At 38.8% G+C, this 12,989-nt stretch overlaps 1 long non-coding RNA gene across 1 annotated transcript; it reads right to left on the bottom strand.

Annotated features, from left to right (window-relative positions):
• Nucleotides 1-203: 203 nt before the first annotated feature.
• Nucleotides 204-1,019, bottom strand: LOC117760290. The gene is made up of 2 exons (XR_004613652.1): nt 832-1,019; nt 204-712 (listed from the first exon to the last, which is right to left on the bottom strand). It is a non-coding gene; the product is annotated as an uncharacterized LOC117760290 (long non-coding RNA).
• Between the last annotated feature and the right edge of the window lie 11,970 nt (nt 1,020-12,989).

Below are 12,989 nucleotides of genomic sequence, written 5' to 3'. Positions count from 1 at the left end.
TGCAAAACAGCAGACCACCATGTGCCAACTATCTGTTTAGTGATGTCTCGTGTAACTCATCCTCTGTATTGGGTCAGTGTCCAGTCCCTTTGTCTTCCAGTTGCTATGCAGATTGTTCTGTTACATAGCAATGGCCCTTTTTTATCAGCCTTATAACTAGAAGGATACAAACCAAGTAGCGATGATGTGCAGGTGTCTTTTTTTGTTTTGTTTTGTTTTTCTAATGAGTAACTGGAAGGGGAAGTTTATTGTTCCTCTGAAGGTTCTTGGAACAACTCACCCACCCAGTTGTGGTAACTACATGAACTTTGCTTGAGTGCAGATTTAGCTTGCTAGCTGCTAACCCAACACCTCGCGTCAGCCTACCTTGGTTTATATCATCCTAGTATTGAATGAAAGATTATGCAAATACCATTGAAGTGAACGGTTATGGATGACACTGGAAAAGAAATTGTCCAAAAAAGTCAATAAAAATTGAAAATCTTTGTTTTGCGTCCCTGTATCTTTTTTTATGAACAGGAAAGTTACTAGTCTACTACTTCTTAGTCCTGGAATATAACTCACACCTAAATACAATCACAAATGTGTCTGAAAGTGGCACATTTGAAGGGGACAACAATTAAGTATTGGCCGTGTATTGTGTATTATGAAGTTAATCCATCGAGTATCTTATCCTTTTAAGGGACAAGAAGGGGGATGGATCCAATCCCAACTAACATAGGGCGAGAGACGAGGTACACCCTAGACAGGATAGACATGCTGTATGTCCATTTACACCTACATGTAATTTAGAGTGTCCAAGATAGACCAGAGTGCCTGGAGAAAATGCACGCAACCTTAGGGTTAGACAAGAAAAGGAATAGTAGACAAGGTAAATAATGTGCCTGCCTTTTTACCACATACAAGCTATCAGCCAAAATCAAGAGAAACCGAAAGACAGCACTGACAGGAGAGTTTTCAGTTAAAGTATTTATTGTAGATTATACCTTTCTATCATTAAGTTGATTACGAGATAATGAATCAATGTAACTTCTTTGAGTCACACCCCTGATCCTGTATACAAAATGAACTGACCAACCTTAAATGAACCTTAGCATTGCTGTGCATATACAAATACACACACACACGTGCATGAGTGTGTGTATACTTAATGGAAACATTTCAGACCTGTCTTCTAAAACAACTTGGTGCACATTTGGTTATGTCCATACTTCAGACTTACGGTAGTTGATGTAAATGCAATTAATTTTCATCCAAGCATTTGAAATAATCCTTATAATTAAATTACTTTACTTTAGAGCCTCTGCAAATGGACTATTTATAAAGTAACAAATCTTAAATAGTACATGTAATATTTGTGTTAAACCCCTTGAATTTAAGTCTGTACTTAAAATCCACTGAGGTGGTTTAGGCAAAGTATTATTTATGAGTACTATTACAACAATTCTACTAAATGCTTTAAATTACCTAATATAAATTTGTATCAGACAAAGATGGTGACTGGGCCATTTTTCATAAAATGCAAAAGGTTGTGTATGTAGCTTGTGCCATGAAGACGACTTCAGGTTGGACAGAACAAGCCAGACAGAGTTCTCCAACCTGGGTCCGTTCTTTGTATGGGGAGCGCTGAGTCAGCATGTTCGTACTGCTGACTGGACTGAGATATATCTAGAGTTGTCAGAGCATCCGGTCCGTAAGTCGAGACCTGTTCAAAGTAGCAGCATCATGCTGGGCATTTTAGAGCTTGTGTGAACTCACTGTATCACAAGAGATGCACCAGCAGATCAGAGGTGTTGAAGTCAGAGGGAAAGTTTGACCTTGATAACTTTGAAGTGCACAGAGAAGATTAGAATCAGCAAGATAAAAAATAAAATCCGATCTTTCCAGACTTTGAAGTCTGTGTAGTAATGTACTTGGAATTTAATGCTCCTATCGTGATGTAAAGTGGAGAGAGGTCATCACCTGTAACATCTGTGATGACAGATGTGCATGTGATGTGCATGTGATGTGCACAGAGGACCAGTATCTTGGGTGTAAGGGATTTATTGAGTCTATGTGAAAAACTTGGTAATTATTGGTCACATGCCATTCTGTTTAGATGCAACTCACTTGTAACATTTCGAATGTAATCTGGCAATGCAATGTCTCAGAAGATACATTATTATTATTTTCAAAGTAGTTAAATAACACAGTGGCCACCACTAGACAATGTTATTCATATTTACAGCACTTATTTATGTTGTCATTTTATTGAAAATAACTGTGTTTATTGTATCATTATATATCACTTGGTGAGCGTGTACCGCACAACTGACGGCCATGGTCATTTTTGATCTGACTAAATAATTAATAAATAACCTGAACCAAGTGACCTAGATAAAATAACAACAAAAATACTAATAATAACAGACCAGTAAATCAGTTCAAGTTTCATGTTATGAACTGAAGTGTTGAACAAAGCCAAACTTTGACCTTTTAGAGGCTGTGGAGGGAAACTTATGGGATCACTTAAATCAGGGTTCATCCTCTGTGAACCATGAATATCTGAAGCCTATTAAAATGTCTTGGCAAGCCAATAATTGTCTAACCCCTATTTATGCAGGACAGACTGACCCCGCCATCTTTGCTATGATAATAAAAATGATAACTGATTTTATTTGTCACATTACACACTTTCTTAGTTATTTATTTCCCAGTTCCCATTGGATTGTCTCAGACGAAGTGAAACAGCGCCCCCCTGTGGTGTGACTGCGCATATACGTCAGCTTGTCCCTGAGGAAAGTAGAGTCAGCATCATTAGGTGGAAAACACGTGAGTAACAGTCACACGTGGTCACTTTCCTGTCGTTGTGAAGAATGCAAAACCTGTTGGAAGAGAAACCGTGAGCTGGTTCAGAGTCTAAAAATAAACAATTATCACTACTAGATGTCTGAACGAAAGCAACACCTGCAGAGTTAAAGTGTGTGTGTGTGTGTGTGTGTGTGTGTGTGTGTGTTATGAACAGATCTACAAGCGAGGAGGAGAACATCTTGCATTTATAATAATTATATATGTTATTTATCATGATAAATATAATATTATAATAATGGGAAATATTTAACAGTGGGTTCAGTTTTTCTTTTCAGTTCTCACATTTTTTATGTGATGGTATGAAAAGTGTAAAAGCAGCTCCTATTAAAACGCAACTATAATTGTTGGTATTGGGTAAGTATTGTTGTAAACTATCACTTTGTTAGTGACTGATATAAAGCCACAAACAGCTAAATGAATTTTAGATTACATTTTGCCCAATTGTTTATTTTCCACTTTATTGGAAACTGTTTGTTTTGGGATCCCATACAATGTTGACTAAGTTTGCCCACAGTTCTTATTGACCAGTAATTGGGCTGTAGCCAGATTTTGATCTGATCCTTTGACGTTCACAAAATAGCATAGGTTACCATGGTTACCCAGGTTACAATTGAGCCAACGTTGTTGTACTAGAAAACCTGATGAAGCCCAAAGATGGTTGGATAACTCCCTAAACTTGCTGGTACAGACATTTCCCTTTCCATCCATCCATCTATCAATCCAGCCATCCATCCATTAATAATCTATGAGCTGCAGGTTCAGCTGACATTGGGCAAGAGGCAGGGTACTATCACAGGGCTGAAATAAAGAGACAAACAATCGATCACACTCACATTCAGAACGTTGGTCGAGTTAGAGTCTCCAATTAACCTAACCCAGTCTGCATGCCTTTTGACTGTGTGAGGAAGTATGACTACCTGAAGACAACCCACGCAAACATGGGGAGAACGTGCAATCTCCACACAGACAGACCCAGGCCAAGCAGGGAATCAAACCTTGCTGTCAGGCAACTGTGCTAACCACTGCATCACCGTGCCACCCCTAAGCCAGCCACTAGTGATCCAGTATGCAAAATACCAGGGCCCTGGGATAGATCAGCCAATAATAGTGCTATCAATTACACCTGTTTTTTTCTGCAAATTAAAATATCTGTGTTGAAAAATAATCAACATTCCGATTAAAATGACAGTTAAGATTTAATTGAAATGTCCCCTTGAACAGAACAGCTGACCCAAGTGTGGTCCGCTTAAACGGACCCCTGATGACTCACCCACTCTCTTAGACAGCATAATGTTGTATCCTCAGATGGAGAGAAACGACAAAAGCGATTTGTCCTTCAAACTAAATACTTTGCTACATTTCATACTCCTTAAAACTACCGAACAGGCAATTTAATCAGTGTTCATTTTTTTTCCTCGGTTAGCTCTTTCAATCTCAGGAATTTTTGAATTCCACTCCCTTTTGTGGGTTACATGTGTGTGCATTTGTGAACTACCTGAACTGATAGAAAAGAGTGGAGGTGATTTTATTCCCCCCCCCATCCCCTCTCCTCTTGAGAGCTGATAGAGGCGCACTCTCAGCACTCATGAAACGCTCCTGTGTGTTTGAAAGGCGCAACATAAAGCTCTCACCAGAGCTTTGAGGCATAATCATGACACAATTAAGATAATTTCCCAACGAGTGCTGGTGGCGAGAAAAGCAATTTTTACGCCTTGTAATCGAGTCTGGCTGTCAGATTAAGATAGCAGGTGATTTGAGGGAAATTGTCTTGGCTAACTCTTTGGAGTGGGATCCAGGTGGCCTCAGGTATCTCTTTGCCTGTTGAGATTGCCCACAAGGTAGTGCTGTTTTGATTCGGAAAATGAAAGAAAATGCTGGGTTTGTGTCTCTGGGCATTTGTCGCCTTATTACCTGCCTCCGCTGCCATCTACTTCTGCATCTCGTGACTTTAAAGAGCCAAGTGGCCCCGTTATCTCTGTCTTACTTTCTTGCTCTGTCTCCTTTTAATGTCTTTCACTTGCCATCCAATGACAAACTCAACATTCAGCATGTACTCCATGAGATTAGCATTAGTGGGGGGAAATCGGAACAAAATGTGTCAGTTTCTTGCAGCCATCTTTGAGTGGATTTTTCAAGATTCCAACGATGAACTAGAATAAAATCACGAGAGCGCAAAAGCCTCCGCCAAGGCCGAACAGTCCTACACATGATAGTGTAGTTCTTATAGTTGAAATGTAAAAGAAAAAAGGAAGTGGTCTGATTCCATAAATTATTTATTTGTCATGTAACATAAGAAATCCTTGCTAAAATGTAATGGGTTTTTCATAAGCCCAGGTCCCATCCCTCCACCAAGTTTAGTGAAAATAGGTGTGGAAGTTGTTGCTTAATCCTACTAGCAAATAAAGCAACAAACTAACAAAAAATCTGAGACAGGTGAAAACATATCCTCCATGACTGAGGTAAAAATCGACGTTCGCTCTCAGGTCAAATGACGCAGTAGACACTGGCTTTAATTGGCTCCGGCTCCGACTGGTAGTGATGGAAACGTTAACACGCAAGACGGGTTTCAGACTCACTGGGGGAAACAAACAGAAAGGCCAACTCCTCTACCGGCAATGGGAAATGAGTCAATCGCGTTTTAATGGGTTTACCAACGCTTTTAAAAAGCCCACATTTACCTGCTAATTTTGGTGTAAAAGGGGTATCTCTGTAAGTTTTTATTTTTATTTTTTTAAAGGTGCCAATGTTCTGTTCAGAGAAAAACCAAGTCCATGAAATCCAAGCAAACCTCCAATAGACCTTTGCAGTCAAACAGGCCGTTTTTTTGTAACCATCAGACAACTATATTAACAATGGCTCTGTTATGTTCAAGTGTTCCAGTATAAGTCATGACAGTGTGGCAGCGTGCACAATACCATGACCCTGACCCTGAGACTGAAGCAGCTAAATGGAACTCAGCCATCATTAATTGTATTATCCACACTTTTCTCACAGTGAGTTGTCAATTTGTCTCTTTTTTTTTTTCAAAAAGATCTACTGTGTTAAAGCAGAACATCTTTAAAAAGGCATACAGCAGAAGTTAGAAACCAACAGGACTCTTCCAAGAGATGTGTCTCTGGCTATTTTTAAACCTGTTTTGAGTGTATGGTGTTTTCAATTCAGCACAACGGAGGTTTTGAGCCTAATACCAATATTGATATTTATCTGATAATCATATATCTGCCAATATATACAGTATATATTTTATACAACCAGTATCTTTACAATTTAAACCAAGAAATTTACCGGGCATGATCTTACAGTCATAAATTAATTTCCTCTTTTCTCTTGTGGACGAACTACAGAATGTTTCACAGTTTAAAATATATGTTTTATATTTCTATATTACATTTTCTTGGCATTCATTAAGTGACATCCTTTACATGGTGACACCAATATATCTGCTATAAGCTAATAGGCGCATATATCAGTCACTAGTCTAGTTGTATACTTTGCTAGACTCAAACCAGACAGTAGCAGTTAGACCTTTCTGTCCCAATCAGATTTTCACCACGCGATAACTGTGGTCACAAAAAAGATAACAATATTATTACGATATCAGTAAAAAAAAAAAAAACTCTAGTAAAAGTCCCATCAGTCAAATTCATCTTTAACTTTGTTTATTGTGTTTGCCTCTTTATTTTTGCAAATTTATTCCACTAAAATATTACAAAATACCAGGCCCTTCAAGTCAATATCGATATTTATCACAATAAATTTCACTTTTAAGACTAAAGACTGAGATTTGCTACTGAGTGAAGGTTGTGGTTTTAAACTCTCCTTTATGAGAAGAGAATGACAAACGTTTGACAAACAGCAAAACATTTTTACATATCTGAAGTAGATCAATTATGTGTTATACCTCCTCACTGTGCTGAACAATGCATAAGCATTATATCGCTATATGTGGGAGTTTTGTTTTACTGCTTATATTAAAAATGATATTGCCATAATTATTGTTATTGTCACACAACCCCACAAAATAGTAATACTGACTGTGTTGGAGTGTGAAGTTGCTGCGTCATGGCAGAAAAGACTGTAAATGCTTTACACAATATTATCTGAAGTGTATTATCAAAATATGCTAATTATATATCAAAGTTATCGCAACAACAGTACTTTTTTAGTTTGTGGACAGCCCCAGCGTCATCTAGAGAACAAAAAATTGTAATGTTGAAATTTGATTGATAGCTCAAGTGTTGTATAATCTCCCTTTAGTTTAATTTTCTATAATATGTTGGTTGTTTGATTACTAATATCTAAAACAGGAGAGTACTATGAGGGTACATATGCTACTGTATTTGGTAAATATCATCAGTTTCCTCCTGGCAAAACTGTCTATGTCAGTCAGGTCAAGAAAGTACAAGCCACTGTATTGGTAGCAAAGGAAATATTTCCTTTTTAGACTGTTTTAATTAAAAAAAAAAAAAAATGTATTTGCTATGTCAGGAAAAACTGTAATGCATTTTGAATTAAATCTGTAAAACAAGACAAGTGTGCAACAGTGAAGGGGAAGCCTCTTTTTCCTTGACTTCCACAAAGTATCCTACAGTCTATAGCAGTAGATCTTGCTGTCATTGTTATCACAGCACATGTTGTGTGGCGTCAGACCCAGAGTCTGTGAGGGTAATGGAGGATGAAAAGGCAGAATGAGCTCCAGTTAACATTCCTCCCTCCACTAGATGGCATTGATAGACTTGAAGTTGCTGTGCTCTCAGACAGAATCCGCCTCCACACTCGACATCAGCTTTGTCAGTGAGTACATATCTCCTCATGTATGTTTCATGCACATGTTAAAATATCCAGTGGAAATTAACCTTAAGTATATATCCCTCATCTTTTACTGACAGCTGTGATTAAACTGGTCAGTTGTTAAGTAAAAGCTGGAATATTTGATGTATTAACATGATGACGATTATTAGGTATACATATTAAATCCAGTTTCCTTTCTTTTGCCTCGTGATTGATCACCTCATGTTATATCTTTGTTGTATTTGAAATACTGTTTTCCTCGTATCTTAGAAAAGACAAGAACGGTCCTTTCACACTCTGAAATACGTCTCAGAATTCTCTCTTTTATTTCTCATTCAAAGCTGTTTCCTTATTGCATGAACAAAAATGTTTTAATGAATATATTTTCAGCATCAGTGGTAATTCAGTTTAGGCGTGTTGCGTGTGTGAACCTTATACTTTTGAAGTAGCATCTATTAGCAAACAAAGAATATCCCGTTGGATTAGATAAACGGTTTCTGCTGAAGGGATGTATTTTACATTCTACATTCCTCTTTAAACAGATTTATCAATATATTGTATAGCAATATCATGCAGTAGTAATGAGGGTGATGGCTTATATCCCGTGTGTTAGAAATCATCTGTGAGGAGTCGCATATTATGGCCGTGGCATTCATCTTCAACTTTTCTGCAGTTTTGACACAGAAAAAAAGAGAAATTGCGGAACTGTCTTCAGACATGAATCTTTCATTTTCATTTCATATTTAATTTGCTCCAAAAAAAGACATCTGTGGGTCTGCCTTGGTCAATTTGGATTTTAGGGCCCAGCCAGTAAATGGCACAGGCAGACTGTAGAATCCCCCCTGCGATCGAGACTGGCAGGGCTCAATCAAATGATGAGAGGCGACACATTCACATGCCCGCGAATACAGTGTTCCCTGACACACACCCTAGAAAGGCTTGGCTATATGAAATTTTGTTGAACTCGAAGACTTCCCCCCCAAAAAAACATCCAATTTGCCTTCTGATTTGTCCTGCATTGGGTTCGGCTCGGTCAAGTTGAAAATCAGCCACCGCATTTCGCTGCATTTCTGAATCCGTTGACAGGACATGAGTACCGTATCCGGAGATTTTAACGAGAGAGAATGGGCTGTCCGCACGCCCCAAGTGTGTATTTGACTGTGTCAGCACTTCCATGTAGTTAGACAGTAGAGAGGCGAACAGAGCAGACAGACATGCTTTAGACTCCGGTGTAGTGACCAGTAGGGGTCACAGGCAGCCAGAGAATTCACTGTCGACTTGAAGCCAATATACATCATCCAAACATAAACAAATAAGGTCAACAAAATTCAGCATGTGCTATCTGTCTTCTTGTGTTTTTGCAATGTATCTAATGTTATAATATATGGCCTCCATGTTTTAAACCTCAGAGCATCAAACACTGCAAACACATCATTCTGCATTGTAAAAGTCAAACATCAAACTAAAGAAACAATTCATTCTCACCATAACCCTTTAATCAGACTATGCATGCGACTTTAAGTGTTTTAGAAAATTTCTAATCGGCTTTTTTCTCCAACCAAAATTTAAAATCTGCAGCATTTTCATATATAAAAGTCAAATGTTGTCACCCATTGCAGCCTGTGTGAAATTACAACAACTCTGCTTTTAAGTATTATGATTCTAAACTAAATGTATTATTACACTCCATGCATTTCGGTTATTTCGATTTGAGTTTAGTGATATCCCCTAATATCCCACGTCACTTTTTACCGTGCAGAACCTCATCATAGACCTTTAATAGTGGACCCATGTGAACATCCTATGGACATTGTCATCCATTTGGTTGTAAGGATGATTCTAAACAAAATGTATTATTACCCTCGATGCATCTCAGTTATTTAAGATGGGTTTGGTGATAAAACCTTTTTCTTTCCCACCTCTCGTGTCACTTTTTTACTGTGCAGGATATCATCATAGACATCGTGTGAACATCCTGAAAACATCCTGGAGCGAGTCATCCACTTGGTATTACATTTTTGTTTTATCACCAAAACAAATTGTTGAAAGAAAACGAAAACCTTCATGTGAGGTTTTACCTAAAAAGGTGTTGAAAACAGCTTCATGTTCCTGCACGCTCCAGCCTGCAGCTGCTGCCGCCGCCGCTGTCTCTCATTGCCCGCCCTTGTTCTTAAGACAAACCTCACCACAACAAACTAACAGTACAGACTGATGGTGCAGCAGATTACTGTTTGTTGTTGAACCGCTGGCTCATGATTAAAACATCCTTTTTTCTCATATTAACATCAAATAACATGTGATTAACTATATTTTTTCAGTGGCTTTCTTCTCTTTTTTTTTTTAAGTTGTTGCCTCTTTATTCTAGTTGTGTAGATTTACATGTACATTGATATTAATACAAGTGTTACGTTATCTGCCAACATATAGCGTTTTAGCTCCTTAATAAAAAGCTGTTTGAACTGTTTTTATGTAATTTTTCTACAATTCAAGGCAGAAATTGGTTCCCATCCGTGTCTGTACTATATGAACATGTGATATTAGTCTCCTGAAAATGTTTTCCTCAGTTGGAAAAGCAGAACAAAATTAACTTTAAAAAAAGTAATGAATACCAATTTAATTGAGTTTTAAGAGTATGCTAATATATTGTACAGAAATGAATGGAAAACATTGGATACTGGAACTGTACATTTGTAAACCACCATAGAATGCAAAATGCAAAGCAGCTAGTTGTGTTGTGAATGATAATTGTAATGTAATTTGCAGTAAATCAGGGCTAAACGTGCAAAATCACTGGTTTGGACCTTTGGTAAGAAAGATACCCTGTGGAGTTCCCATTCCTGGGATGAGAAATGACTGCAGGAAAGGGGATTTGGTGAGGCGCTTTCGCACAATGACATTGTCTGAACTACAGCCTCCTCGGCGTGCCGTGCCTCAGCGACAGCCCTTTAGTATTTCCTGTCAAACAGAGCATTGTTGCTTTTAGTTCACCTTAAGTGTCTAGACAGTGGTTTTCCTGCTCCGTTGGTTCTCTTGGATTGAGGCCAAATCTTCACTCTTGGAGGCGATAAGAGTCTTATCTTGCTGTTAGAGGGGCTAGAGACTGGAGCAGAGCTCAAGTGAGTGTCACTCAGGTGAGAGTGTGGGCACCTTTAAGAGCAGCAGGGATAGTCAGCTGGCTTACAGTGCTGACAATGAGACGCACAAACATCAGTCCCACACAATCACTTTGACTCATTCTCAGAAGATTTTATTGGAAAATGAGAAGCTGAAACTTTAACAACCACTCCTGTGTGGCCCTGCAGAGGATGGAAAAAAAACATCCAAAGTTTAATTTCGTCTCCCGACACCGCAGCGAGCATTTATTCCATGCTCGTCATTGTTTTGGGTCATATTGTATTTGTGACACATTGCACAGCAGACAAGGGCACGTGAAGGTGCAGAGTATACAAAAAAAACTTCCAGAGTTATAAACCACACCAAATAGCTCATGAACAATGCAAAACAACAGCTCCCAAAGAAAGCTTTTTACCTTCCACTTCCACAATGATAAATTATGAGATTGAGGTCATCCATTGACATACAATGAACAGTCTACATTCTCCCGACAAAGGGCAAGAGAGAAATACAACGACCATTCAGATGCTTCCCTTTATGCTAGTCTTTGCTAGAAAATGTTTGTTGTGAAAAGTCCAAGGTCCCTCAAGAAAAAAATCAATCCGCGGATTGTGCACTGGTCCTTGTTTGAAGTCCATTGTGGCTATATTCCCCAGCCAGGTAACACAAGAATGCTGCTTTTATTCTCTCCATAGTTGATCCACAATATTGGCAAATGGTCCTTAATTCCTCTCTATGCAAGGTAACTCTCCAGCTTGAAGTAATTCAGACTCTTTTCTTCTCACGCTGAATGGTGGGCTTGTGTTGTGAAATGAAAAGGATTCAATAGATGTGGATGATTTATTCAAGGAAAAAAGCATTAAGACTTTGCAATGAGAAGCGCGACTATTCTTTTGCGAAGGACACGTTATTTTCCACAAAACAAGGCAAAATCTATGGCTGCTCAGTTCATTTTGCTCCCACAAAGGAAAGTGAATAGATAAAAGGCAGAGAGTGAAGAGGGAAAAAAAAGTTTGCCTGAATTCATAGATGGGCCCCACTTTCGGCTGGTTACCGAGGTGACGCAAATTTTTCCGATATCTATGGGGTCCATTTTGAGCCACACGAGAAGATGAAATTGAAAGTAAATGGTTTTAAAACATCCTGAACACAGAATGAAAATATATGTTATTGTATCTAATTTAAACCAAAGCGGCAACGAGATAATTGAAAGTTGGTTGAGATTTAAACTTCACAATCATATATTCTACTGGTGTTGTGTTTATTTCTGGCAGGGGCTGTGCTGTTTTTATTTTGGCCTTATGTGTTGTATAATCATAACTGTTTTGATGCTTCAGTCGCTGTGACATTTGATGGTGCGGGCTGTCAGGCCTTGTCTTGGATTAAGGGCAGCATCAGGCAGACATATGTCCTTTCTGCTTTTGTATTGGTTGGTTTTTTTTTATCTGGGCGAAATATAATTTTTATCTCACTTCATTCAGAATGACAGTTCCTCAAAATCGCTCCACACCAAGGGATATTCATTACTTTTTGTAGACCTGCCTGGGTAGCCCGTCAACTTTTCATCTCCCTTCATCTCTCATCTATTTCACTCTCTCAGATAGCCCGGGTTTTTTTTCCTCTGCAATTTTCCTGCTTTACTTTGCTATGACCTTCCTGCTTAAATTGCTTGGCTTGTGTTATTCACAGTTTGAGATTTACAGAGAATAATATTGCACCATAGGATTTCCCACACTCTTAGGTGCCCAATAGCTTGTGACAGAATTCCTGTGACCTGGTTGTCTGTATTTTCCCAGCTTAGGTGGAGGTGATGGGGGCTGTAGTTCTCATCTGGCTCCGCTGAACAAAATGCTCAGCCTGTCAGGTGGAGCCGAAGCAGCAGCCACAGTTCACGCGAACCGATTCATTCCAGCGAGTGCGGTGAAAAACAGAAGCAATGAAGAACATTTTTCAGTTTTTCCAACGTAAATACGAGCTAGCGTCAACTGATGTAAAATATTTCAGTTTGTAGTGAACCTGTGGTGGGCCGCCACAGTCTAGGCACTTAATGGGAAACATGGCGCCCACATGCATGTTTGTGTTGGCTTCACGTATTGCAGGGGAACAGAGGATACGGGGTCAGCATGACTGGCTTTGCTGGAGTGTGAGCACTTGAAAATCCGTAGTATAATCACAGCCAAAATGGATGATGTGAAAGCCTCTTTACACTTTTTACTTCATTTAAGACACTGAGC

Source organism: Hippoglossus hippoglossus, chromosome 4 (assembly GCF_009819705.1).
Source record: "Hippoglossus hippoglossus isolate fHipHip1 chromosome 4, fHipHip1.pri, whole genome shotgun sequence".
NCBI lineage: Eukaryota > Metazoa > Chordata > Actinopteri > Pleuronectiformes > Pleuronectidae > Hippoglossus > Hippoglossus hippoglossus.
The sequence above is the reverse complement of the archived record's forward strand: the minus strand, read 5'-3'. Positions and strand labels throughout refer to the sequence as shown.